The sequence below is a fragment of the Rhinatrema bivittatum genome, chromosome 1, assembly GCF_901001135.1.
Source record: "Rhinatrema bivittatum chromosome 1, aRhiBiv1.1, whole genome shotgun sequence".
NCBI lineage: Eukaryota > Metazoa > Chordata > Amphibia > Gymnophiona > Rhinatrematidae > Rhinatrema > Rhinatrema bivittatum.
Genome location: NC_042615.1, coordinates 824,165,114 through 824,188,405, shown reverse-complemented (window position 1 = coordinate 824,188,405; position 23,292 = coordinate 824,165,114). Strand labels below are relative to the sequence as shown.

The 23,292-nt window shown below is 46.0% G+C and overlaps 1 long non-coding RNA gene across 1 annotated transcript; it reads left to right on the top strand.

Annotated features, from left to right (window-relative positions):
• Positions 1 to 8,579: 8,579 nt before the first annotated feature.
• Positions 8,580 to 22,990, top strand: LOC115082490. Its single transcript, XR_003854181.1, has 6 exons — positions 8,580 to 8,717; positions 18,662 to 18,717; positions 20,914 to 20,931; positions 21,431 to 21,463; positions 22,817 to 22,846; positions 22,964 to 22,990. It is a non-coding gene; the product is annotated as an uncharacterized LOC115082490 (long non-coding RNA).
• The last annotated feature ends 302 nt before the right edge of the window (positions 22,991 to 23,292 follow it).

Genomic DNA, 23,292 nt, shown 5'->3' with positions numbered 1-23,292 from the left:
AAATCCCACGACTCCCACCATCACCAAGCAAGACGGGCACACCCAGGCTATTCCAGCCTGTATGCAGTGCCCTCATTTATCAAATCCCACGACTCCCACCATCACTAAGCAAGACGGGCACACCCAGGCTATCCCAGCCTGTATGCAGTGCCCTCATTTATCAAATCCCACGACTCCCACCACCACCAAGCAAGACGGGCACACCCAGGCTATCCCAGCCTGTATGCAGTGCCCTCATTTATCAAATCCCACGACTCCCACCACCACCAAGCAAGACGGGCACACCCAGGCTATCCCAGCCCGTATGCAGTACCCTCATTTATCAAATCCCACGACTCCCACCACCACCAAGCAAGACGGGCACACCCAGGCTATCCCAGCCTGTATGCAGTGCCCTCATTTATCACCTCCCACGACTCCCACCATCACCAAGCAAGACGGGCACACCCAGGCTATCCCAGCCTGTATACAGTGCCCTCATTTATCAAATCCCACGACTCCCACCATCACCAAGCAAGACGGGCACACCCAGGCTATCCCAGCCTGTATGCAGTGCCCTCATTTATCAAATCCCACAACTCCCACCATCACCAAGCAAGACGGGCACACCCAGGCTATCCCAGCCTGTATGCAGTGCCCTCATTTATCAAATCCCACGACTCCCACCATCACCAAGCAAGACGGGCACACCCAGGCTATCCCATCCTGTATGCAGTGCCCTCATTTATCAAATCCCACGACTCCCACCATCACCAAGCAAGACGGGCACACCCAGGCTATCCCAGCCTGTATGCAGTGCCCTCATTTATCAAATCCCACGACTCCCACCATCACTAAGCAAGACGGGCACACCCAGGCTATCCCAGCCTGTATGCAGTGCCCTCATTTATCAAATCCCACGACTCCCACCACCACCAAGCAAGACGGGCACACCCAGGCTATCCCAGCCTGTATGCAGTGCCCTCATTTATCAAATCCCACGACTCCCACCACCACCAAGCAAGACGGGCACACCCAGGCTATCCCAGCCTGTATGCAGTGCCCTCATTTATCAAATCCCACGACTCCCACCATCACCAAGCAAGACGGGCACACCCAGGCTATCCCAGCCTGTATGCAGTGCCCTCATTTATCAAATCCCACGACTCCCACCATCACCAAGCAAGACGGGCACACCCAGGCTATCCCAGCCTGTATGCAGTGCCCACATTTATCACCTCCCACGACTCCCACCATCACCAAGCAAGACGGGCACACCCAGGCTATCCCAGCCTGTATGCAGTGCCCTCATTTATCAAATCCCACGACTCCCACCATCACCAAGCAAGACGGGCACACCCAGGCTATCCCAGCCTGTATGCAGTGCCCTCATTTATCAAATCCCACGACTCCCACCATCACTAAGCAAGACGGGCACACCCAGGCTATTCCAGCCTGTATGCAGTGCCCTCATTTATCAAATCCCACGACTCCCACCATCACTAAGCAAGACGGGCACACCCAGGCTATCCCAGCCTGTATGCAGTGCCCTCATTTATCAAATCCCACGACTCCCACCACCACCAAGCAAGACGGGCACACCCAGGCTATCCCAGCCTGTATGCAGTGCCCTCATTTATCAAATCCCACGACTCCCACCACCACCAAGCAAGACGGGCACACCCAGGCTATCCCAGCCTGTATGCAGTACCCTCATTTATCAAATCCCACGACTCCCACCACCACCAAGCAAGACGGGCACACCCAGGCTATCCCAGCCTGTATGCAGTGCCCTCATTTATCACCTCCCACGACTCCCACCATCACCAAGCAAGACGGGCACACCCAGGCTATCCCAGCCTTTATACAGTGCCCTCATTTATCAAATCCCACGACTCCCACCATCACCAAGCAAGACGGGCACACCCAGGCTATCCCAGCCTGTATGCAGTGCCCTCATTTATCAAATCCCACAACTCCCACCATCACCAAGCAAGACGGGCACACCCAGGCTATCCCAGCCTGTATGCAGTGCCCTCATTTATCAAATCCCACGACTCCCACCATCACCAAGCAAGACGGGCACACCCAGGCTATCCCATCCTGTATGCAGTGCCCTCATTTATCAAATCCCACGACTCCCACCATCACCAAGCAAGACGGGCACACCCAGGCTATCCCAGCCTGTATGCAGTGCCCTCATTTATCAAATCCCACGACTCCCACCATCACTAAGCAAGACGGGCACACCCAGGCTATCCCAGCCTGTATGCAGTGCCCTCATTTATCAAATCCCACGACTCCCACCACCACCAAGCAAGACGGGCACACCCAGGCTATCCCAGCCTGTATGCAGTGCCCTCATTTATCAAATCCCACGACTCCCACCACCACCAAGCAAGACGGGCACACCCAGGCTATCCCAGCCTGTATGCAGTGCCCTCATTTATCAAATCCCACGACTCCCACCATCACCAAGCAAGACGGGCACACCCAGGCTATCCAGCCTGTATGCAGTGCCCTCATTTATCAAATCCCACGACTCCCACCATCACCAAGCAAGACGGGCACACCCAGGCTATCCCAGCCTGTATGCAGTGCCCTCATTTATCACCTCCCACGACTCCCACCATCACCAAGCAAGACGGGCACACCCAGGCTATCCCAGCCTGTATGCAGTGCCCTCATTTATCAAATCCCACGACTCCCACCATCACCAAGCAAGACGGGCACACCCAGGCTATCCCAGCCTGTATGCAGTGCCCTCATTTATCAAATCCCACGACTCCCACCATCACTAAGCAAGACGGGCACACCCAGGCTATCCCAGCCTGTATGCAGTGCCCTCATTTATCAAATCCCACGACTCCCACCACCACCAAGCAAGACGGGCACACCCAGGCTATCCCAGCCTGTATGCAGTGCCCTCATTTATCAAATCCCACGACTCCCACCACCACCAAGCAAGACGGGCACACCCAGGCTATCCCAGCCTGTATGCAGTACCCTCATTTATCAAATCCCACGACTCCCACCACCACCAAGCAAGACGGGCACACCCAGGCTATCCCAGACTGTATGCAGTGCCCTCATTTATCACCTCCCACGACTCCCACCATCACCAAGCAAGACGGGCACACCCAGGCTATCCCAGCCTGTATACAGTGCCCTCATTTATCAAATCCCACGACTCCCACCATCACCAAGCAAGACGGGCACACCCAGGCTATCCCAGCCTGTATGCAGTGCCCTCATTTATCAAATCCCACGACTCCCACCATCACCAAGCAAGACGGGCACACCCAGGCTATCCCAGCCTGTATGCAGTGCCCTCATTTATCAAATCCCACGACTCCCACCATCACCAAGCAAGACGGGCACACCCAGGCTATCCCATCCTGTATGCAGTGCCCTCATTTATCAAATCCCACGACTCCCACCATCACCAAGCAAGACGGGCACACCCAGGCTATCCCAGCCTGTATGCAGTGCCCTCATTTATCAAATCCCACGACTCCCACCATCACTAAGCAAGACGGGCACACCCAGGCTATCCCAGCCTGTATGCAGTGCCCTCATTTATCAAATCCCACGACTCCCACCACCACCAAGCAAGACGGGCACACCCAGGCTATCCCAGCCTGTATGCAGTGCCCTCATTTATCAAATCCCATGACTCCCACCACCACCAAGCAAGGAGCCGATTAGATCGACCCCCGCCACTGTCCAGCAAGGAGCCGTACCAGCAACACCTGCACCCAACCAAGGCATAACCCCCAACCGGCTCGGGCTACCGGCCTCCCCTCCCCCATTGAAGCTGCGACAACGATAAAGCCCCCTTTACAACAACCAACAACAACAGGGGCGGGCGGGTGGGATGCAGCACCAAAACCCAGCCGTGAGCAAGTGAACTTGCCCCGCAGAACACAGGGAAAACACCCCCCCCCCCTCCTCCTGCCCCCCTCCCCCCCCCCCCCCCCCCCCCCCCCCCCCCGCTAATTCCAAGCACAGGAACCAATCAAAAAAAATAAAAAGCAGATGATCATTCAGCTTCCTTAATTCTTTTGGAAGAGTATTCCAGAAGAGAGGGCCCGGTATGGAAAGTGCTCTTCCATGGGTTTCATCTAACCGAGTTATCTTGATAGATGGACATTGAAGAGATTTTGATTTGCTGGGCGTAGGGATAAAACTGGGGCAGGAATTTTCATATTAGCATTTATCCAAGAAGACTGAGGATTATTGATAAGAGAAAGAAACTAATAACCAGTGTAAATGTTTTAAGACTGGGGTGATATAGTTTTGAAGAGATGTGGTGATTAACAAGCAGGTGGCTGAATTTTGGAAGATCTGTAGCAGATGAAGTGTGAATTTTGGTAAACCAATGAAGAGGGAATTACAATAATCTATTTTCTTTTTCTTTTTTAATATTTCATTTTTCACACTTTTGTCAGCACTTCAAAGCAGGACATTATCGCCGGCAGTAGCTCGGTGAATAGCACCAGGTTTACACTATGAAAATGACCCCCTTAGCTGGCTATCTTCTATCTGGTTAGGTTAATTAAATGGCCAGTTTTGAATATTGACCCTTTAAAATCTAAATGAATATATTCAAATATAGCTAATTAGGTTAAAAGTTATCTGAAAAAAGATAGCCAGATAATTGTATTCATTGATAACTTTTAGTGAGTCACTCTGAGTCCCTAAATCCTCTCTGTGTGGGGAATCTGTTGCATTTTCCTAATCCCAATTGACACTGGTGAGTCAAGGCCAGGACACTGCCACAGCTGCACAGCTCTCTTGGCTCCCTGTGGAAGTGATGTTGACATTATACTATTATTTTTTATTCCTAAAACAAAATATGAAAGCAAATCTGGAACAAACCATGATGTGACTGAAAGCATGAAGTGCATCACATTTTTGTACGCTCAGAGCATTTAGACTGGACGGCTCCATGGAACAGAACAAAATATCCTTCCTTGTAAATAATGAAACAGTGAGCACCTCCTGTACTTACAGGGAAGGAACATCATTCATAGAGCCATACACTTATATCTAATGATGATTCATGTTATAATCATCAGGCCTAAAATGTCTCTGTCCCAATGTATGTTAAAGACCTGCTGCTGAATATCCCTTGTAAGTTCACCAGATGCATCTTATCCGGATAACTTACTTAGACATTTTCCTTGGAATATCTACCTCTCTCTCACTAAATCATGAATACCACTCCAACTCTTCATTTAAGCCAATCCATGAAGATCAAAGTGAGAATCAAAATTGCTCATGGTGACTAAGAGGAACATTATATTGCATCCTTCCATGATGAAATAACCTTAGGGAAATACAGAGGGAAACAATATTCACCTCTCATCTTCTCCACATAGGCTTCTCCTTGTGCTCTTCTCTCCAAATCTTGCACCATTCACTCCCTCTAGTACAACTTCTCCTTCAAGCATTCATTTCATTCACTTCTCCCCCAAGTATTCATCAACTACATTCACTCCCTTCTCTCACCCCCTTTTTCTTGCCACAAATAATTCTGTCCTGACTGGAGCTTTGGGTGACTCCTTCCTCCTCTCTGCTATCAGCTGATTCCTAAGTCATGTGGACACATTGAGCTGCTGGGTTGGGGCTTTGTACATTCTTGTCCTTCCCTTCCAGATAGCAGAGCAGAGCCCTCTACTTCAGGTAGCAGATGGGGTGGGGGTTTGGACAGGATGGGAAGGGCTGGAACTAGGAGCTGACTGACTCTTCTTTGCTGCCCTGTCAGCTCCAACCTCACCCACTCCTGTCCTCCACCTTTGTTGATTGCAGACAGAAATGGGAGTGGGTAAGAGGGAAGAGGAGCAGAGCAGGGATTAGTAGAGATAGAGAAACCCTCTGATCCCTTTCCCAGGCCCTCTCTTCTGTCTCTGTAGCATCCACCAGAACTGTTAGATCAGTGTGGGGAGGGGTTGATAAGACTGGAACAGAATGGCTCTTCTCTGCTCTGTTCTATTGTGGTGCTTCCTGCCCCATGACTTCCCCTCAGACCTCTGCAGTGCTGCTCAATTGCAATGTGACCAGGAAGGCAAGAGTCACATTTTGTACATGAAAGAGCCACATGAGGCACCTGATCCACAGGTTGGCCACCCCTGCTCTAGGGTACACAGGTTTAAATATCTAAGTATAACCCTTATGCTTAAAAAAAAAGACCACTGACCATTTTAGTAGCCAATCTCTGGACCAACATCCGCAAAAAGACAAAGCTTTCCCAAGAACTCTTGCTTTTAGTCACTCACAAAAATGTTGAAAAGAACCAGTCCAAGGACAGAAACCTGAGGCACATCACTAGTAACTACTCCCTCCTCAGAGAAAACACTATTTGCCACTATTCTCTGTCACCTCCCACTCAGTCAGTTTCTACTTCAGTTAATCACTCTAGCATCTGTACCAAGGGTGCACAATTTATTTATACATCTTCTGTACTGAACCACTCAGTCGTCCGTGAGTTCTGTTTTCCCTTGTAAATGGTTCCTTCCTGTATTCATTGAACCTGAGAGATAAGTGAACGTTTCTGTAATGTCCCCTTTTACCTGTAACTTTCAGGGAGTCACTCCGAGTCCCTTAGGCCTCTCTGTGCTGGGAATCTGTTGCATTTTGCTCTTCCCATTTGATGCTGGTGAGAGTCAAGGCCAGGACACTGCCACAGCCTCACAGCTCATTTTACTTCCTGTGGAAGTGAAGTTGACTTGTACTCTAATTTTTGTTATTTCTAAAGAAAAAATATGAAAGCAAAGCTGGAACAGACTAGGGATGTGCAATCGTTTTTCCGAATTGGAAAATTTCAAAGAAATAGTCCAATTCGGTATGGGTCGGAGGACCCGAATCCCAAGATGGATTTTCCCCGAACTTCGGGGAAAATTTGTTGTTCAGGTTAGCGTGGGGGGAGGAGCACATTTATTAAAAAAAAAACAAACAACCCACCCCAACCCTTAAAATTTAGTTAATTTCACCCCCCCTCCCAACTCCCCCCTCCCCCCACACTTGCCTAAAGTCCCTGGTGGTCCAGCGGGGGTCCCGGAAGCGATCTCCTGCTCTCGGGCCCTCAGCTGTCAGTAAACAAAATGGCGCTGTGGCCCTTTCCCTTACCATGTGGTTGGCCCCTGTCACATGGTAGGAGTAATGGTCGGCCGGCACCATCTTAGAAAATGACACTGGTGAGTCAAGGCCAGGACATTACCACAGCCGCACAGCTCTGTTGATGTCCTGTGGAAGTGAAGTTGACTTGCACTGTATTTTTTTTTATTTCTAAACAAAAAATGTGAAAGCAAAGCTGGAACACACCATGATGTGACTGAAAGCATGATGTGCATTACATCTCTGTACGCTCAGTGCATTTAGACTGGACGGCTCCATGGAACAGAACAAAATATCTTTCCTTGTAAATAATAAAACAGTGAGCAACTCCTGTACTTACAGGGAAGGAACATCATTCATAGGACCATACACTTATATCTAATGATTCATGTTATAATCATCAGTCCTAAAATGTATCTGTCCCAATGTTTTTATAAAGTTTTCTTTATGCTGTTAAAATTCAGTGGCCAAATACTAATCTCAGTGCTGACCACTTCTAAAGGAAAAAAAACAACACTGTTCATTTTTTCAAGTAATCTACATCAGGGGAAATCTTCATTAGATGACCAAGAATCAGTCACTACAGACATCCCTGCTATGTCTCCTTTCAAGGTTTCTGTCTCTGCAATAAGCGGAGGAGTACACATCAAAAATGTAGTTACATGAAAATCTGGAACAGGTTTTTAAACCAATAGTATACCTGCATGATACTAATGTCTGTAATTTTGTTTAAAGATCCATCCAACTCCCTATAATTGGACAATAATGACAAGCTGAGATCCTATGTCCCCAACTTATTATGAGGTCAATTTTCAGCATCACTTAGCCACATAAGCTAAGAGTTATCTAGCTAAGTGGCAGTGGCTGAATATCTAGCTGCATAAAGGGGCTGACACTCGCATGTTTGATACTCCTGGGAGGAGATTTACTGTTTTACTACCAGGTCTCCTGCCAAAATCTAGTATAATAAAACCTGGGGGTCTTCTGAGAGGATTTTAACAAAAACACATCCTTCCCTCATGACATTGTTTCCGAGTCTACCCACTTGTAGCATCATATCATGACCCCACGTTCTACAGCTTCATTTCCAACAGAAAAGTATTGATTTCCGTACTTTACTAACACCGTTTTATTATTTAAAAGTCTATATCATATTCCCCTGTATTGACTCTTCTTCTGGTAAATCTATTTAGGTTCTTTTGTCTCATTTCATATATTTTCCATTTATGTTCCTCTGTTTCATGTTGAAATCAGGACACAGAATATTATGTGATTTGTACACGTGTCCTTCCTTGGATTAATAATGATCATGTGACAGTTAGTGCATCGCTGTGTTCTTTCTCATAGAAGCTCATGATCAGATGTAGGATATTTGCACTTGTACAAAGCTTGATATTTGGAGAGGCTCCAAAGAGCTCACAAATGACGACACCAGGTGCGTTGTCTCCTGAGATCCTGGGTGGAGTGAGAGGGGCAATCAGTGAATATATGAGCTCGAGCACTGACTTCTCTTCTCAGACTTCTCTGTGTATCGAAGCTCAGAACTCAATATACAACTAACCCAGCCATGAAGATCGCAGTTGCGTTTCTGGTGGTGGCTCTGATCTGCTTCTATCAGGGTAAGTAATCTTTATGTTATCAAAGAATATTGAGCAGAAACCTCTAGATTTACTGAAGTCTATAGCATGTAGAAAACTCCTGAGCACCTATTTGATTTACCCTCTCCCTCAGAGTCATAAAGTCATTTTTTAAATACTTTTTATTTTAACAGACTGGAATACATTAAAGAGCAAATGTTAGAACAAAGTGAGAGTAACATGCTCGCATACTCACAAAATATAACACCCAGAAAACATGGAGGGGTTTATTCCCAATGACCCAGTCAGAATACGCTGGATTAATTTTTGAAGATAAAATTTCCTACAGATGTGATTATATTTATCAGTTGTTTTCCTAAAGGAATAAATAATTTTCTCAGTAATTACAATTTCATCCTTGTGGGAATGCCACTGAGAGATACTGTGAGCTGCATCTCAAAAAAGATATAATTGCGATGGAGAAGGTACAGAGAAGGGCTACCAAAATGATAAGGGGAATGGAACAGCTCCCCTATGAGGAAAGACTAAAGAGGTTAGGACTTTTCAGCTTGGAGAAGAGACGCCTGAGGGGGGATATGATAGAGGTATTTAAAATCATTAGAGTTCTAGAACGGGTAGATGTGAATTGGTTATTTAGTCTTTCAGAATATAGAAGGACTAGGGGGCACTCCTTGAAGTTAGCATGTGGCACATTTAAAACTAATCGGAGAAAGTTCTTTTTCACTCAACACACAATTAAACTCTGGAATTTGTTGCCAGGGGATGTGGTTAGTGCAGTTAGTGTATCCGTGTTTAAAAAAGGATTGGATATGTTCTTGGAGAAGTCCATTATCTGCTATTAATCAAGCTGACTTAGAAAATAGCCACTGCTATTACTAGCATCAGTAGCATGGGATAGACTTAGTTTTTGGGAACTTGCAGGTTCTTATGGTCATGGGTTATGGGTTCATCTGGCACATCCTGAGGGGAGAAGGATCAAGACAAGGCATCAGCCCAAGTGTTCTTCTCTCCCAGACAATATTTCAGCAGGAAATCTAATCTGTTAAAGAACAGGGACCATATTGCTTGATGGTGATTGAGTCATTGAGCATGTCTGAGGTACTCCAAATTTTTGTGATCAGTATATATTACTATTTATTGTTGTGCGCCTTCCAGCCAAGGATGCCATTTTTCGAAGGCCAGCTTGATTGCGAGTAGCTCTTTGTCCCCAATTCCATAATTTCTTTCAGCAGGCAAGAACCACCTTGAAAAGCAGGAGCAAGGATGGAGCACATTAGATTCACTATATTGGCTTAAAACTGTTCCCACGCCATCGTCTGATGCGTCGACTTCAATGATGAATGGACGATGTGGGTCAGGATGGCGGAGGCATGGCTTCTTTTGAAAAGCCTCTTTGAGCATCAGAAAGGCTGATATGGCTTCTGGAGACCAATTGGCAGGATTGGCTCCCTTCTTGGTCATAGCAGTTAGAGGGACTGCCAATGAAGAGTAGTTTTTAATGAAGGATACATAGTATTTGGTGAAGACCAAAAAGTGGCGCAGAGCCTTCAGACCCATAGATTGAGACCAGTCTTGGATACTTTCTAATTTTTTGGGGTCCATCTGAAACCCATTCTTAGAAACAATGTACCCCAGGAAGGGTAGAGACTTCTTGTGGAATTCACTCTTTTCAAGCTTTGCGTATAGATGGTACTCACACAGACATCTTAAAACTTTTTTGACATCCTCCTGATGAGTTTGCAGATCTTGAGAGAAGATCAATATATCATCGAGATATACCACTACACATTGATAAAGTAAGTCCCGTAAGATGTCATTCATCATATTTTCAAAGACTGCAGGTGCCTTACTGAAACCGAAGGGCATGACGAGATATTCAAAGTGTCCATCACAGGTGTTAAAAGCAGTCTTCTATTCGTCTCCTTCACAAATACGCACCAAGTTGTAAGCTCTAGGGGTGTGCATTCGTTTTGAACGCATATGTAAAACGCAACTTATATTTTTAAAAGAGAAAAAAAAGGTTTGAGGAGAAATGCATCGCGAGTTCCAACGTATTCAACATATTTCTGTTGAATACGTTGAACCTAAATAAACACTTAAACCCCCCACCCTCCTGACCCCCCCAAGACTTACCAAAACTCCCTGGTGGTCCAGAGGGGAGTCAGGAAGCCATCCCTGCGCTCCTTTGCGATTTCCTCAAGGCGCCGATAGCCTGTGTCACAGGGGCTGCCGTGCCATTGGTCAGCCCCTGTCACATGGTCACGGCGCCATCTTGTGCTTCTACCACGTGACAGGTAGGTCATGTGGCAGGAGGTCGCTCCGGGACCCCTGCTGGACCGAACCGGAACTTTTGGCCAGCTTGGGGGGGCCTCCTGACCCCCCCAAGCTGGCCAAAAGTTCCGGTTGGGTCCAGCGGGGGTCCGGGAGCGGAGGCGCGGAGGAGCACGTGACGCCGACATCACGCTGACGTCACGTGCTCCTCCGCGCCTCTGCACATCCCTAGTAAGCTCCTTTAAGATCCAATTTGGAGAATATCTTGTTTCCTTGGAGCCTGTCGAACAGTTCGGATATTAAGGGCAGGGGATACCTGTCCTTGATGGTAATCTCATTCAACCCCCTGTAATTGATGCAGGGGCGTAAGGTGCCATCTTTCTTTCCTACAAAAAAGAAGCCTGCACCAGCAGGAGATTTGGAGGATCTAATGAATCCCTTCTGTAAGTTCTCTTGTATATAGCTGGATATGGCTTTAGTCTTAGCTAATGAAAGAGGGTAGACTCTTCCTTTGGGAGGTTCTGAATTAGGCTTCAGATTTATGGCACAATCAAATACTCTGTGTGGTGGAAGTACATCTGCTGCTTGTTTTAAAAAAACATCTTGGAAGGAGGCATATTGAGGAGGTAAGCCAGGTAATGATGGTGTAGTGGGCATGCAAATCAGCGGTGAAACCTCCATGGGGCACCAGCCATGACAGTTAGGCCCCCACTGGGACAGTTTCGATGTGGCCCAATTAAATTTTGGCATATGAGCTTGAAGCCAAGGCAGTCCCAGTACCACCGGATTCATGGCCGTTTCCAATACTAAAAATGAGATGGATTCAGAGTGTAAAGCTCCAGTGCGCAGGCCAATGGCCTGGGTAGTCAATGCAACTTCTCCAGGAAGTGGTGCTCCATGGAGAGATGATAATAGCAAGGGTTTAGCTATTTGTGTGGTAGGAATCTGTAGATGTTCAACCAAGTGCTTCAAAATAAAATTACCTCCGGCACCGGAGTCAATGAGAGCGAGAATCTGAAATTCAAGGCCTCCGCAGAGCAGAGATATTGGTAATGATAATGGTGGAGTAGGAGATGTGAGACCCAGGAGAAGTCCTCCTGCAGATCCTAGGCCCGTCAGTTTCCCGGACAGATGGGACGTCTGGACGGCATGGCCCGATTGGCCACAATACATGCATAACTCATGCATTTTCGAAAACGTCTCTCCATGGAAGTTAAATGGCTTCGGCCTAATTGCATATGCTCTTCCTCTTCTAAGGAAGTTGACAGTAGACTGGAAGCAATAGGCACAGGTTCAGGACGGGTAGCCCCCACCGTGGACTTTCGAGGACTCTTAGCCTCCTGAGTTCGGTCTCGGATACGGCGGTCAATTCTCCCAGCCAGTTCCATCAGGGATTCAAGGGTATCAGGTAATTCACGAGCCACTAATTCATCATTTAAGAGGGAGTTGAGTCCTTCCATGAAAATGGCACGAAGACATCCAGTGTCCCAATATAGTTCAGATGCTAAAGTTTTAAACTCGATAGTGAAGTCTGTGAGAGGCTTATTACCTTGCTGGAGATAGAGCAAAGCAGATCCAGTGACAGTCTGGTGAGCCGGGTCATTAAAGACAGACTTAAAAAGCTAAAGAAATCCTGATAGGAATAATGGTGAAACCCAAGCCAAGGCTCGTCCCTCTAGAAATGATAGGATGTAGGTAACCTTGGAAGCTTCAGTGGGAAAGAGGGTAGGCTGTAATGAAAAATGCATGCTGCATTGATTAATAAACCCTCTACACATCTTTGCTTCACCCGTAAAGCGGGTAGGTGTAGATAACGGTTCAGTGGTCTTGAGGTTCACCACTGGAGACAGCACTTCTTTCACAGGAGTTGCTGAAGAATTCAGTTGAGCATGTAACTGATTGAAGGCAGTAGCTAGGCTCTCAAAAGACTTTTGTTGTTCCGTGATCTGCTGGGCTAGACCAGGCATGGCCTACAAGGTCGCAAGCTGAGCCGATTACTTGGAGTTAGCAATCTGTTGTGTTTGGGGCATTGTGGACCCTTGGTCGCTGTGGATATGACTCCTCCCATGGGGAGGGGCCCCTTGGGGAACCACAGCGATATGCTGATATCAGAGAGCAGACACAGGAGATGGAAAGCCTTCATTGTACTGCTGTAGATAGGTGAGAGGATGCAGGAAGATAAGGCACTGATGCCCGCAAGGTGCCTATACGTTCAACAGTCTCAGATGTAGAAGTCTCACCCAGATGTCCTAGATAGCTAGCAACCCACTGTGCAGGCATCGCTAAGCCTGGTGGGTGGAGTTGGAGCACCGGATCGTAGAGGTACTCACAGGAGCGTAGTGCAGGTGTCTTCCTGGTGATGAGAATGGTGGGACAGAAGGTCCTAGATGCAGGATACACAGACTGGTAGGCCCTCAAGGAGAGAGTACTTGATACTCTAATCCTGGAAGGAGAAGAGAGAAAGACCTCTGAGGAGCGGTTGTCTTAGTTAGAAGAAAACCCCGAAGGGAAGTAGGAAGCGAGAGACCCCCGAGGAGCGGGTGTCAAGAGCTTCGTGAGAAGCAAGATCCCCAGAGAGTAGCGAGGCATCTAAGCGAGCAGCTTAGAGCGGTCAGAGAAGCTTGAACCGAAGTCTTTGCTAATTCAAGGTGGTAGCATTTGTGGAGGCTTTAATTACCCGGAGGTATTGTTGTCATGCAGTGGGGATGCCTCGGAGGTTCCCGCCATGACGTGTATTTGAACATAGGCAATGTGCGAGTTAGTGCCCTAGGAGGCCACTGTAAGGAGCATGGAGGACTGGAACTCCCATGCTAAGTTGGAGACACCGAGGGTTTTGGCACCCTTCACCGGAGGCAGCCATCTTGCCCGAGGAAAAGGGCAGAAAAGAGGTAAGGCAGAGCGGTTGCAGCCGTCTGCGACTGACAAACGCAACAAGGATGGTTTCCTCTCCTCCACTTCCAGTGCTTAATACCATTTCTTCAGCTCAAGGGAAACTGAAGTCAGAGCAGTGATGTGAGTTCAGTCTCTGCTTCAATGGCAGGGGAGAAGAAAAACTGATACTTCACGCATATCCAGCATAGCTCTCTGCTTCAACGGCAGGGGAGAAGAAAAACTGATACTACACGCATATCCAGCATAGCTCTCTGCTTCAACGGCAGGGGAGAAGAAAAACTGATACTACACGCATATCCAGCATAGCTCCCTGCTTCAACGGCAGGGGAGAAGAAAAACTGATACTTCACGCATATCCAGCATAGCTCTCTGCTTCAACGACAGGGGAGAAGAAAAACTGATACTTCACGCATATCCAGCATAGCTCTCTGCTTCAACGGCAGGGGAGAAGAAAAACTGATACTTCACGCATATCCAGCATAGCTCTCTGCTTCAACGGCAGGGGAGAAGAAAAACTGATACTTCACGCATATCCAGCACAGCTCTCTGCTTCAACGGCAGGGGAGAAGAAAAACTGATACTTCACGCATATCCAGCATAGCTCTCTGCTTCAACAGCAGGGGAGAAGAAAAAAGGATTCACACTCACAAAGCGGGGAGTAGCTGGCTTGTTACGGCGGTTACTACCCCAAACCAAATAAGCCTGATACTTCACTTTCAATGCATATCCTGCTTCAACCGCAGGGGAGAAGAAAAACTGATACTTCACGCATATCCAGCATAACTCTCTGCTTCAACGGCAGGGGAGAAGAAAAACTGATACTTCACGCATAGCTCTCTGCTTCAACGGCAGGGGAGAAGAAAAACTGATACTTCACGCATATCCAGCATAGCTCCCTGCTTCAACGGCAGGGGAGAAGAAAAACTGATACTTCACGCATATCCAGCATAGCTCTCTGCTTCAACAGCAGGGGAGAAGAAAAAAGGATTCGTACTCACAAAGCGGGGAGTAGCTGGCTTGTTACGGCGGTTACTACCCCAAACCAAATAAGCCTGATACTTCACTTTCAATGCATATCCTGCTTCAACCGCAGTGGAGAAGAAAAACTGATACTTCACGCATATCCAGCATAGCTCTCTGCTTCAACGGCAGGGGAGAAGAAAAACTGATACTACACGCATATCCAGCATAGCTCCCTGCTTCAACGGCAGGGGAGAAGAAAAACAACCAATAAGGGCTGAATAACACAGTCTGGGTAAAACAAATAAGCATGGGTGTAGCTTGCTTATTGCGGCGGTTACTTCCCCTACTTCCCCTACTACCCATAACTAATCAAGCTTGATATTTCACTTGGTTGCATCTCCATCACTGCTCTCTACATTAATGGTGGGGGTGGAAGGGAAATAGAACCAAAGAGCTAAGAGAAACAGATAAGTATGAGAAAAAAATGTGAAGCTTGCTGGGCAGACTGGATGGGCCGTTTGGTCTTCTTCTGCCGTCATTTCTATGTTTCTATGTTTCTATGTTTTCATTTCCTCCTCTGCTTCAGTTTTCTATCTTAAATGTTTCATAATCATTTCATTAATGTAGATCTAATTATCCCTGATACTTCTCGGTCTTTTGGCAAAACGATGCAAACAAAATAGCAGATGTAACCATATGAGTAAAGTTTTATTAGGATATTTTATGTGGAAAAGTCTGCTTTGAAAAAATTTTATAAAAATAGCTGGCACATTCAATGGCATATATAATTTGGCAATTTTCACATCCATAGCAAGTGCCAGTGAGGCCTCACTGAGCCTCCCTTAACCCAATGAAAACCAACCCAACTCCCTCCTCTCCAGCCCCTCTCACCCCCACCCCACTTCCTCATGTACATCAATGTAAGAGAGACAAGGCAGTGTGTGACAGCATAGTAATATTTTATTGAATTGCAATAAAGACCACAGTAATCAATTCCAGTAGTCAAGTTAGTAAACCAATATTCTAAACAATATTTCTCCTAATTGTAATCAATTTAAAGAAAACAGCTAGGGTTGGTGTGCCGCCACACGTAATACCTTTCCTTGCACTGATAAAGACCTTACAATGGTACAACAAGGAAACAGTACCAAATCTCAGAGTGCTGACCGTAAAAACTCCCAGCACCCACCGTAGTAAACGCAGGTATAACATTGATTAAAGTTTGGCCACAGCTGCAGTTCTCAGCCTTGAGATCATGGTCCATTGAAGCACCATATTCATTGACCAACCAGTGGAACGTGATCACTCATAGGTCCCACTTTTTGGGTGATTGTTCAAGCACACCACAACACAGTCTTAATTCATCTAACACATGACACGGGGGAGACAGGAAAATTCTTTACTGAATGACCCTTTCCATACCAGGTTCTCATAATCTGACTAAGTGTGAGTTATGCATGGCCACCCTCCACCATAGCCTGAGGCAGCAGCACTTCATTAGCCAAGGGCTCCTACTTTCAATGGTGTGGCCATAGCAGAATGATAAACCCTCTATTACCACCTGCAATGACAAGGCCTTTATCGGAATAGTGAACCCCATCTGGCCTATATAGGCTGGAATGGCTATTGTCAATGATTTCATGCATGATACACATTCTCCTGATAGTGCTCATAAATTTCAGCATCCTCCTATTCAATTTTCTGATGTGATCTCTCATTGTACAACACCCTACGTGGGATGATGATGGACCGAATAACGTAAGTTACCAGGAATACCTGGTGATAAATATGCAGTCTTTCTGGAATTTTTGAACCAGTTCCACACTGTGGGTCATTGTAATGGCCAATGGGCAGGACTGCAACCTTTTCTTCTCTAGTAGTAATGGCAATAACTGGTCCCAACGCATCCCATGCCAACTCATCTACATTAGCGATATATCCTAGACATCAAGCCCAGGTGCTCTCCCAATGGTTTCACTAAAGCTTTATGGGTTTATGGGGCCAATATATGAAGGAATGCCCACAAATCTATACTCAGTGAGGGTCCTCAATATTACCTGCGGTGGAGCAAAGTAATGCCTGTGTTATTAGAAAACAGATGAAACATCTGTCAAGTTAAGGTCTGTATATAATTTATATCAGCAGGACCACCAACCACCAATAGACTTAATTTGATGTGAAGGCAAGCCCAGCTCAGCTACAGTCGTTGCCAGCCCTATGCAAAATGAATGCGAGCCACACACTGCTGAGTCTAATCCTCAGATTGCCAAGCATCTCTTAAGTATTCTTGGGAACTGGAACTTTGATAAAGGACGACTGTCCTTGTGAATCAAAAGAAAAACACCCCCTGATCCTGGCTGAAGGAGATTAACTTCACTGCCACTACCCTTGGGAACACAGTGCTTGGCAGACCGTAGAGGATTATTTATGTATTGTTAGACTGCCATGCTGCTGAGGAAACAAAAGAGACTCTGAGCTAGGACGCGCCAGCTTATAACGGCTGAAGCTGCAGCCTAAGCCCTACCTCCTATGTCCCCAACCTCAAACCCGACAGTGAGTGCTGACCCCACTGCGTGGCTCACTGCCCAATCTCCTCCCCCTGAGCAGGTGCATAGAGGGAGTGCCGTGCACACTGCCTGGGCTGTGGCCTCGCCGGGTAAGTGTGCCGGCTGCAGCTACTGAAGCCCAGTTACACAGGTAAAGTGCATTTATATGTGTAAAACCCAATGTAAGCATATAAATGCTTTTTAAAATCAGGACCTATATGTCTTAGCTTGTCATGGAAATAAACTTGTCATGGAAATAAACTTATCTGAATCTGAGATTCCCATTAGTGTAAAATGGTTTCTTTTCATTATTAAAATAATTTCATCTTTTTTGATGCTTGATGACTTTCCAATATTTTTGCTGAGAAATTGTTGTTTCAATGAGCAAAAAATTAAGAATTATAAGAAAATGATTAGAGATGTGAATCGTGTGCCTGATCGTCTTAATGATTGGGTTTGGCTGGAGGGAGAAAAAAATCTGATCGCTGGAGATGTGAATCGGAATCGGTTCCGATTCACATCGTTAATTTTTTTTTAGTGAGGCCCGACCCTTTAAAATTGACCCCTTACCTTCCTCCACCCCCCGAAACCCCCCGAAACCCCCCCAAAACTTTTTACGAGTACCTGGTGGTCCAGTGGGGGCGCAGGAACCGATCTCCCGCTCTCGGGCCATCGGCTCCATTTTGACTGCCACTCAAAAATGGCGCCGATGGCCCGATTAAAAAAAAAAACACCCGACCCTTTAAAGATGACCCCTTAACTTCTCCTACCCTCCCGATCCCCCCAAAACATTTTTAAATTACCTGGTGCTCTAGTGGTGGTCCCGGGAGCGATCTTCCGTTCTCGGGCCGTCGGCTGCTACTCATAAAGATGGCGCCGATGGCCCTTTGCCCTTACCATGTGACAGGGTATCCGTGCCATTGGCCGGCCCCTGTCACATGGTAGGAGCACTGGATGGCCGGCACCATCTTTAAAGGGATTAGTTTTATAGGGTCCGGGTGGTTTTAGGGGTTGTTTTGGTGTGCCGGTTTTCCCGCCCTCCCCCCAAATAACTCCCGTTAGCGGACACTAACGGGAGAAACAATATTTCATGATAAATTGTAAAAATTTCTATTGTATCGTGCACTGTACCGATTTTTGACGATTTAAAAAATATCGGACAATTTTTTAAAATCGTCAAAAAACGATTCACATCCCTAAAAATGATAGCTTCAGTGACAGAGCAGTCTTCAGTTACTCAGCTTGTTTTATCTCTTTATTTCCCACATGCCGCTGCCATCCTCGACACTGCAGGTGCTGCTGCTGCCCCCATTAATGGAAACCTTCAGGACACAGTGAAAGAGATTGTGGTAAGTGTGCATGGGCAGCACTAAAGCAGAGCAGGGAAAGAGACGTGTGTTTTTAGGTTCACTTTTTTATTGCTTTGTTGTTATAAAGAATCCTTAGTTTATAACAATTTAACAAGAGCAACTTCCACAGCCAAGGCCTTGATCCACAGCTCCCCCCTCCATATTCCCCCAGGCTTGATTCACCCCTGAACCTCCATGAACCCCGACCTCTACCCGCCTCCTCCTCTCAACCCCTAATGCTCCTCTGTCAGCTGCTGCCTGTTCTTGGTCCTCTCTTGAGAGTCCTGCACAGGCAATTCAATGGTGCCTGCCTCCAAGGACCAGAGACCCAATCTTATTGCATTTCCAAATTTTTACTTTGAAATCTAGATACATATTTCCCTGCTGCTGTGAAAAAAACTCAACCTGATAGGATAAAGGAACAATTTCAGTGGGACACTTTGAAATAGGTGATTCTAGAATATTCCATAATAAGTCCAAGGTGACTTTAATAAGCTTTACCAGGCAGAGCCTGTCCTTTCTAGCTACCACTCAAGTAAGTTGACCCATTTCAAAGTTGGTCACCGCCTCTCTGGTGCTGAGGAACATATTTAAGAATTGCCAATCTGTAATCTTGTAAAGAATATTCCAAATCAATTCTATGCTGTACGATTGGAGCAGAGAGTTGACCTGTATGATGCTCAATCAGTTGCACCTTAATGGGCCTTTATGTACATCCAAAATAAAGTTTGGGATAAGGACATAATAACACATGTACCAGAAACAATGTATCACAATTAGTAGGGGTCTTACTTTTAATTGTTCTTAACGTGACAATCAGTCCAGGTAGATCCTGTGATAGTTCTATTACAAAAGTCACATTTCTCACATGTTTTATGTGTAAACAAGGAAGAAATTTGAGTGAGAGGTTCAGTGAACATCGCATGCACTATCTTATCTCCAGTATTGTATCCTATGGAATATTAATTTATTCACTCCTTCACTTATTGCCCAATTATCTGTTCATTGTCACATGTCAATAAAAGGACCAATCCCCTTTCAGGACAGCCTTCTGAAAGGGGATTGGTCCTTTCAATGACATGTGACAGTGAAGGGACCAATCATCAATAAGTGAAGGAGTGAATAGATTAATATTGTGCCCGACACATTAATATTGATTTATTCACTCAGAGAGGGAGCTCAGGGCAGGTCAGCCACAGCGCCAACACGTTTGGAAAATGGACGCTGAATTTATCAGCGTCCATGTTCCTATCCCATGGATGTGCACCGGTTAGGAAAACAATGGCTGTTAAATTCAGCCTCAGTTTTCTTAATCAGCGGTCAGCGGTCGACAGCAGACCTCTGTCAGGCACACACTGTGAAGGAGGCACTAGGGGCACGCAATCACCCCTAGCACCTCCTTGACAGCCTGCGCCCTAATTTAAATATTGCATCGCACCCCCAGGAGAGGGGCTTGGGAGCATCGACCCCTTTAGTGTGTGAAAGCTTGGCCACCCCTGAACTAAAGGTTTTAAATGGAAACACAAAATTGTCTGCTCTGTTTGCCATCGCAGGATGCAGCTTCTCTTACCCACAGAGGGAGAGGCAAATGTCAGCCCCCACTTTTACCCAGCTAAAGGTTCAGTAAAATCATTTGAAATTGCCCTCAGAATTCAGGCCTGGAATGATTTAGAGATGATAAAGTCTGTGTGTGTTTGGGTATTAGTTTTATATTTATCCTGCTATATCCTGGTTTGGTAATTTGGGGGGAACTCTGAGATGTACATTTTTCTCTTACCCTGAGGTTTCCTCCTGCTCCGTTGGGTCTCCCGCTCAGTTGGAAGCAGGGAGGGACTCCTGATGCCATGAGCCCTCATTCACAATTACCCCAGGATCTTCCTCTGTTTTATAATCCCCAACCCCTGCTGTGCTCCTCATCACATCCAGTGTTATCATTGCAGGGGCAGTCCTGGCCTGAGACCTTGCACCCGGGCTCCTTCTGGGACCCTGCAATGCTGGACATTAAATCTGGATCACAAGGGTGAAGCATGAGTATAACACCAGGGCTCATTCGATGAACCTCTCCTCTTATCCCCCAGGGGCTCTGAAGTTTACATCCACAGCATCCCTACCCCAGATAAACAGGGGAGCACAAGATCTGATGTAGGGCTTTTTAAAGATGTGTATTTTAATCATTTCTATTTCTATTTCTTTCAGGAACTAACTCTAGATTTGGTAAGAGCAATTTAATATCTGACAAATAGTTTCACTAATCTCATTTTTTACTTTCTAAATAATAATGTGTGTCTGTGCGTGTATTCACTGATCTCTGATGTTAATATTTTTAACTCTATGAGATACATTAAGGGGGTAACACGAATAAGTTCATATTGAAAATACTTGCTTGATCTCTGGTTCATTTCCTCCTAGCTCCTGGGGTTATTGACTGAGTACACATATCTTTGGCATTTCCAAAAAAATTAGTTTTTAAGGTAAACTGCTAGATTGTCGGTATTTGCATACTTCTTTGTCTATTATGATTCATATTTGGTGCATTCTGTGGTAAAACATGAGATATCTCCCTGCAACCTGATGACCTGGAGTTCTTACAATCAGGGTCTGTGAACGCTGCCTTTGCAGCTTCCCTATCCCCAGGCATCCTGGAGAGCAGAAGACTCAACTCTAATGGCTAAAAAATCTGCATTGTAATCACTTTTGTTTCTTTTTCTTTTAGAATGTCAGTAAAGAATCTGTTAATAAACCTATGGTAAGAGCAATTTACTAAATGACAAATGATTTCACAAACTCATGTATTTTAAAACTAATTTTTCACATTGTAAATAATAAATGTGTGTGTGTATGTGTGTCTGTGCATGTGTTCATGTATGCATGCATGTGTACATATCGATTGATCTCTGGGTCAGCACCTCAAAATTATAGCGACACAAAGATTGGGCATAAATCCCAGCTCTTCCCTCTGGAACACTTATCTACAGGTTGGGTAAACTGGGATACATCGATACCTTTACACAAGCTGAGATACAGGTTACATATATATGTAACCCCACCTCAAGGAGTGATTTCCACTGTGGTGGGGCCATAAAAGATATTTTGATTAGTCTTCAGGGCTATAAACCTGGCTAGCTGTACCACTGTCTCTTATCTTGCCAAAGAGTGAGTTCTTTCTTGAGAAGAGGGAAAGTTTCTTTTCAATGCCCCAAGTACTAAATGTGTTGCTACTTTTGCCAGTTGTGGGACTTACCTACCCCTAGCTCCTCTAGCTCCTTCTCTGGCAGAGACGCCATCACTTGATAATGCTGATGCTCCCGGGCTGCCATTTCCACTGCTCAACTTGCATCACGTGGCTGCTCTTAAAGGATTTGCCTAAGAATCCCTGCTAACTGTGAGCTCCAATTATATCATCAAGGCTCCTACTCAATCTTCACATCCTCAGGAAGCAGACACCTCAGCACTGGGTCTCCTGCCTTGCAGTACATGTTGCTTTCATTCGTTCCTGGTTCCTGTGTACTGCATTCCAAATTCCAGACATTTCTCCGGCCTGCCTCATCCAGCCCACCTCATCCAACCACACCCTGTTATTCATCTTATTTAGTATATTCAGTGTGCTTTCATCCACCCTTGGCTTGACTCTCCTGCAGTAGTACATAGTACATGGCAGGCCGAGGGTTGTGTGCATTTCTCCAGCTGCCCTCTGAACTCCACCATTTTTCAGGAGCAGATAAATACATGTCAGTACTGTGATATCTGAGACTGGGGCCTGCATCCATCACCATACTTTCTCTTTGTTTATTAGATCATTTACCTTACTGTTCCTTTGCAACCAATGCATGGCACATCTTATGTTCTTATGTGCTGGAGATTTCCTCTGCTAATCTTTCACATCCTGAGATATAATGCTGAAACCACATGGGGCTTAGAACCCAATGGGATGAGAACAGGAGAACCAGGAGTAGGAGGGAGCCTCTGCTGCTGGTCCTGGTGGTTTTAGCATCTGATCACTGTGACATGGACTTCAGTTCTAACTCTGCTGTCTCCCCTATAAAGTGACCTTCCCATGAGATCCTCTGCCTAATCTCACTGCTCTCTTTCTTTCCTTTAGGAATCAGCTGCTACCTCTGTGCCTGCTAAGGTAATCCTAAACTTATCATCAGAATAATTTTTCTAATTAACTCTTGCTAGGTATAAATTTGTGTTACTGCCTCAGAAACTTCCTCTTTCTCACCTCTGTTTCTGTTCTCGCCTGTAGGATTGCAAGGGCCCTCACTAACTGCAGGTAAAACCACCTTCCTGAATTTTACCACAACATTGGCAGAATGTGGCAATTTTGCTTCCCTGAACCCCAATTCAATCTCCCCCCCACCCCCCCCCCATAAACTTTATGCAGCTTTAGGGGAGTCCTGGGGTTCAGTGCCGTCACCGTGTGCATTAAACTGGAGGTTCTAGAATTCATTGCCAGAAGATGTGGTTAAGACAGTTATGTAGCTGGGTTTAAAAAAGGTTTGGTTAAGTTCCTGGAGGAGAAGTCCATAAACTGCTATTAATCAATAGGGAGTAGACATTGCTTGTTCCCGGCAT